We start from the raw sequence: 7,161 nt of genomic DNA on the forward strand, positions 1-7,161 counted from the left end.
TGCGTATGGCAGTTGATTGCTTTCGAGGCACCATCTTCAACTGGTGCGATGCCGTGTTGGCCAATCTGAAAGGCCAATTGACCAGGACCAAAAATGGACAACTAAAGACCTTTGGTTATGGGGCTTTGGTTGTGAGTTTTTGCCTGGAGAGGGTTCCCATGTTGATCCCGCAACACCTTACTGTTGGAGCTGGGCTTCCTCGAGAGCCAAAACTGATGCGACGAGTCGCAGTTATGGCCCGTCACCCAGATGAGAGGACAGAGGTTGCTTGATTCAAACTTGAGTATTTCCAATGGTTGGAAAACCAGGTCTTTTCTATTCAGGACTTCCCTTATGCTCGGGTAGATTTTCGTGGTGACCCAAACATGGCTCTTCCACCAAGAGAGCAGTGGGATGACTAAGGTAAAATCATTTTCAACATTTTTCCTATTTTAATTTTTTTATTATTTTTCCATTGTCTCAAAACTGATAACAAAAGTTTGAAATGCAGATTTGGGTCCACAGCGACCAGCCGCTCTCCGGCCTTACGAGAGGAAACAACCAGTTGCAGCCGCGCTGGCCCCACAGGACGAATCAGCAGAGGTTTTGGCCGAGTTGGAGGGTCATCTCTAGCGCTTGACAGGAGATATTCCGGAGACCACTATAGATGAAATTCCTCGTCAACTTCAACGCTACGTGATTGAGGTCCCGGGACCTTTTAGGAGGTTCCTTTGCAAGGTGGCCTGTGTAGTGGTTTCTTATCGAGATCATCACCAGTGATAGGATGATCGCCTATTGTGGGCACATATGACATTTTTGTTTTTTGTACTTATCATTTTTGCCGATCATAAGGTGTTTTTCAACCTATGATCGAGGACGATGTATTTTTTGACACACTCCTATATATATATATATATATCACTATTATCGGCTTATCTTGTAAATCATGTTATGGAATGGTTTTAAATTTACATGTATGATTATTGCAAATGTCTATTTAACATTTGAGAAGCAATTGCATCTGCTAATGTATTTAAAGATCTTGGAATATGCTGATATTCAGTATAATCAAATTCACGTTCCAAGAGACGCACTCTCAAAAATAATCTTAATAACACTGTATTTCTAATGGCATACACTCTATTAAGATGTAATACAACGAGTTCAGAATCTAACCTCACTATCAAACTCTGAATCCCAAATGAAATAGATTCAGATAATAACTCAATCACTGCACTATACTCGGCAATGTTGTTCGTTGTTTGACCGAGGCTTACCCCATGCATAGATACTAACTCGTCAGAGGGCGAATAGATAACCCAAGCTGCGGAAGAAATGTTCCGTGTATTACGACAAGCACCATCAGCAAAACCAATGTATGTTTGGAGAGGCATCGACATCTGCAATCTCAAGAGTAAAACCAAGATAAGCAGGAATAATGACGAAAAAACACTCTCTAAGCTAAGCACACTGTTTAAACTAAAACACACCAGCTAGAAAGAAAAACTATCCTAACTAAAAATCTCCATACCCATTCTTTAAGCATAATACCTCTTCAAGTAAAGACCATTTCTGGGTTTACCCAAAGAGTCCTTGTCAAAGTCTACCAATTCATAGGCCCCTTTTGTTAGCTTTCGCTTGAAAACATAGGGACCATGCCACATAGGAACGAATTTTCCCGTGCCTAATTTATCATTAGCTTGATCGTAAACTAAGACTAGATCTCCTTCTGAAAAATTTCGAGGGGTCAAATTTCGATCATACTGAGCTTTCATGCGTTTTGCGTGAGTCTCGATTGCCAATGCAACATCACGTCGATTCTCATATAATTGAGTCAAGTATAACAAACACTTTTCCTCTTCGGAAGTGGCTGGAAGTAACTCGATGGCCATTTGTAGTGACGGGATTTCGCATTCAATGGGTAACACAGCTTCCAAACCATAGACTAGTTGGAAAGGAGTGAACCCTGTTGATGTTTTTACTGAAGTTCGGTACGCCCAAAGCGCTGAAAATAGCATGTTATGCCAATTCGACCGATGAATCCCAATGATTCGTCGGATCATGATAACTAAAACTTTTTTGATGGATTTAACCAGACCATTAGCTTGTGGATAATAAGGGGTTGAACTATCGTGACGTAAAACAAGCTGGCCTGTAAGTTTGGTCATCATAACGTTTCGAAAATGACGCCCATGATCAGTGATTATCGCTTGCGGGACACCAAACCTAGCAATTATATGATTGAACACAAAAATTGCAGCTGTCTTCCCGTCTGCCTCAAATGTAGGCATTGCCTTGGTCCACTTGGTAAAATAATCTACCGCGAGGATGATATACGCATGCCCCCCGGCCGAGTGAGGGTTACATGTAATAAAATCGATACGCCATTTGGAAAAAGGACCAATGGTAATTATAGGGTGGAGAGGAGCAGGTGGAGCGCACATCTTTCAATCAAAAATTTGGCAATTGTGGCATTTTCGGACCGCCGTAATACAATCTTTAAATAAAGACGGCCAGAAGTAGCCAGCACGCAATATCTTTTGGGCTGTGGCATACCCAAACATATGACTGCCACACACTCCAGAGTAACAGTCATTTAGAACCCTTTCAACTTCCTGAGTTAAGCAACGTCGAAACACAGAGTCCGCCCCACGACGATAAAGAGTATCTCCAATAATCCTAAATTGTTGGGACTGGAATCGAATTTTTCGACATTCTGACCTTGAAATTTCTGGCCGAAAGGATTGGGTCTGGAGATAAATGATGATATCCCCATACCACGGATCTAAAGTGCTGATTAGAAACAAGGATTCGTCCGCAATGGGCTCTTCTGCCACAGTTTCCGTGTCAGCACGCGAGAAGTCACACATTAACTCCGCAAAAACTAAAGATTTCTTAGACTTATTTTTCTAAAATTCCAAGTCGAACTCCTGTAGGATAACAATCCATTTAGAGTACTTGCCCCCTAGTAATTGCTTGGTCAAAATGTAGATCATAGGGTTGCAATCCGAAATTACTGTAGTTTTACGTAGTAAAATGTAGTGACGAAAACGTTGGACAGCTTGAACAGTTGCCAATGCCAATTTCTCCACATGTGAGTATTTTAGCTCAATTGGATTTAAAGTTCGACTAAGGTAATATATCACATGTTCAGTTCCAAATTCATCTTCCTGAACTAAGACCATTCCAACGGTGGAATGGGAAGCGGTGAGATACAAGAAGTAATCCTGGTTGTAGTTGGGAGGATGCAATAACGGTGCATGGGTCAACGCGTGTTTAAGTGCATCAAAAGATATCTGGGCTATCTCATCCCAATAGAATGGAGTATTCTATTTCAACAACCGGGTAAAACCCTTTGTAACCTCGGCGTAGTTAGGAATGAATCGTCATAAAAAGTTTGCTTTCCCTTGCAAACTTTGGAGTTGGCGAAGAATCGATGGAGGAGGCAATTTTACGATAGCTTCGACCTTCGAGGGATCGACGTGAATGCCGGCTTTCGAAACTACAAACCTTAGTAATCGACCCGTTTCTATACAGAAAACACATTTGTGTGGGTTCAACCGAATCCGATAATGCCTACACCTCATAAAGCTTGCTCATAAATGGATGAGGTGATCAGCTTGATGTAATGAATGAGCAGGAAAGTCATTGAGATACGGTTACAAAATGTGCTTGATGTCATGAAACGCATAAGACATGGCCCTTTGTAAAGTTGCTCCGGCATTCTTAAGCCCGAAAGGTAACTTGCAATAAGAAAATGTCCCCCATGGACAAATGAAAGCCATTTTTGGTTGATCGGCAGGTAGAATATTGATTTGATTGTATCCGGGAAAACCATCCATGAAGGAGAATATTTCGCTGCCAGCACAATCATCAATAATTTGATCGATATAGGGAGTTGGGTAATTTTCCTTTGGGTAGGCTCGATTAATGTCCCTATAATCGATACATATTCTTATTGTTCCTTGCTTTTTTTTAACCAGAACAATATTCAATACCCAATCCATTAATGGGATCGGATAAATGAAACCTGCTTTGAGTAATTTTTCAACTTTTGCTTTAATTGCAGCAACTTTTCTTGGGTGAATCTGACGCAAACGTTGCCGAACGGGTTTAGCGTCTGGGTAAGTCTTGATCTCATGAACAACAATCGCGGGATCAATTCCTGGCATTTCCTCATAGGACCAGGCAAACACGTCGCGGAATTCTTGAAATAGGGCCTTATATATCTGAATTTCGTCATCTGTACATGAGGCACCTATATGAATGTTCTCAACAATTCCAGGCTTAACCGAAATGTCAATAGGAATAGTTCGAGAGATGTTTCCCAAATTTAACTCTGAATCACAATGTTTCATTGGATTCTGAGGTTCCTTGACATATTCAATTGTAAAAATTGATGAGAAATCATTTTCAAAACGATCATCCTCGGGTAAAAACGAAGATTTGTGATGGAGATATTCCCATGGTAAATCATCTACACATAGGATTTCACGAATTTGCTCATCAGAGTGAACAAGTTCAGAAAATGTGATTAAATCCGAGCTTGATGTGAAATGTGATTTCTCACGGACCACATTCATGAAGTCAATTTCGGTTGAATATGGGTCGGTAAACGATTGCACAACCTCATATGCAATTTTTGTATGGACTCAAAGGCATGACATCACCAAATGAGTCTATCTCAGATTCAGAAGGAATGATCCAAGGATCATAATAAACAATGGTGTCTGATGTAATCATATGAATGGTTGCAAATGAAGACGATGCGTTGATCGGAGGAAAAGGAAAAGTTCCCAGTAAACCGACATATTTAACTAGTCCTACTCCAACATCCTTATACGGGATAGTCCTTTTACCGACATGCTGAATACTTTCAGAAGAGGCTGGGTCGGAAGAAAAGTAAGCCAGCTGGTCTATTGTTATGATCTTTCTATTATGCGGAAACTTTATAACCCGAAAGACCGATGAAACGACCGCTGTCATAGCGTAAGACCAACTTCGACCCAAGAGAAGGCTGTAATCTAGAGGGGCATCAACCACCTCCACATCTAGATTAATGGTTTTTCCTTCAACCCCTATATGCAAATCCTGTAGAATTCTAAAAGGATGAAACCCACGGCCATCAAAGGCCTTTAGAATCATCGGGGATTGATTTAGCATATGAGAACCAAGCGATCTCCAACACTGTATCGACATAATACACGTTGAGGCTCCCTCATCAATTACAGTCCGATGAATAGGCTTGTTTTTGACTATCACTCGAATCTGGAAAGCCATTTGATGAGGCAAACGCGGTGTACTATTTTCTAGATCGAAAATTATTAGGTTCGAGTCTTGAACGTCAACAACTCCTATAGCCGGCAAAAGTAATTTACGTTGTGCTGGACATGATTGTAGCACTTCCAAAGCTGACATTGCTGAGGGTGAAACAGCTAAATCCTCAACAATGTTATAATTCTGAGCCACTCTCGCATGTGGATTGAAAGCTGACTTTCGAAGTATACCCTTGGCGGGCGGTTTGATTACCAAGTTTGGATTAGGTTTCTCGATTTGTAGTGGATCGGAACCGAGAGCTGAGGTTGATGGATTAGATAGAGAAGATTCTGCTTCTTTACCATAAATAGGACTTTTACTACCATAATCTTGCGATCGAGTCACAATCCTAACATGGGACATCATCAGTATAGGTTCTTCATTGGCACTCGAGGATGAACCTATCATCTTACTGTCTTGAGTTGGAAAAGGATCCTTCAAAACAACAGGAGTTTGGGAACCTTTGACAATCTTCGCAACCTCTGCTTGATGAGGGCAATCTCTTGTAAAATGTTCATCGTCACAAATGAGACAAGGATAACGAGGTTTGCGCTTTTCATCATTGGATTCCGATTTTTCAGGTTTCTCCTTTGAATTTTTGTCCGTTTTATTCTTCTTCTTTCCTTTCTTCTTCCCACCGGATTTTGATTTGGCTGTAGATGAATCTACAACGTGAATATCGGCGGAAATCTCTGCAGAAGAATTTCCTGTTGGGGAATCAGGCAAGGTTATGATAGGAGAAGAATTCTTGGAAGATTTCTTCTTACTTTTAGTGTTAACCGTACCAATCATACCATCGGCAGCATGAGATCCCGAAGGAGCTGCGGCGATTTGATTTTGCTTGGGAAGATCGGGGATTTCTTGTGTAACATACCTGATTGAGTATAGACCAAGTCAAGGTACTGTGCTTGAGAAATTGATTGCTCCTCAGTAACAACTCCGGCTTTAGCTACATCTTCAGTGATCTTTGGCAACAAAGATTTTACAAACCACTCGGCCAAGATCTGATCCAGAATAAACACCTTCACTAAACGCCATTGACGTCTCCACTCATGAATATGATTTGAAATGTAAGTGGATGTCGATTTTTCTAACGAAGTTAACAATTCCGTGCCATTGTCGTATTGGACTGACAACTGAAAATGAGTTAAAAATGAGGTAGCTAGCTGACTAAAATTATAAAAAGTGCCTCGCGGTAACTCAATGTACCACTTGGCCGCGAGACCAATTAGAGTGCGCTGGAAAAGTCTAAGACGGATTGAATCATTTGAAATGGAGTTAGACGCACACTAGAGGTGGTAAGTCATCACATGGTTCGACGCATCCTCTCCTGATTTACCTTCAAACTTAGGAATGTCACTAGGCAACTTATTCGGCATTGGCAGCCAAAACGGAAGATAATTAATGGGATCATTCGTTAGGCGCGACAAGTCAGGTAAGTCCAAAGTTGCGATAAACAGTAACTGACGATTAGGGTCCCTAAAACTCTGGGTCATGAGACCAGCCCCAGGAGGAGGATATCCAGGATAACTAGGAATAGGAATTGCATTTGGGATATTGTATCCTCCTGGAAAACTAGGATTAACCGGACCGTACTGGGGTTGTTGAGGTTGTTGATAAGTGTACCTAGGGTACGGTTGATACTGATAGACTAGTTGCTGCACAACAGGACCGAATTGGTATTGTCCCTGGTACGGTTGATAAGTAAATTGTGGTTGACTTGTGACAACCGTACTTGAACCAGGTTGTCCTACAGGCATCTGAACCGAAGTTTGAATCGTAGATCCAGACGGTGGTAAAGATGTCTGAGGAGTAGATACAGGAATAGTAGAAACCGGAACTGTCGATACTCCAGAAGTAAGTGGG

This window comes from Pinus tabuliformis, chromosome 5_2 (genome assembly GCF_031772625.1).
Source record: "Pinus tabuliformis cultivar Carrire ecotype Pingquan chromosome 5_2, CPIR1, whole genome shotgun sequence".
Taxonomy (NCBI): Eukaryota; Viridiplantae; Streptophyta; class Pinopsida; order Pinales; family Pinaceae; genus Pinus; species Pinus tabuliformis.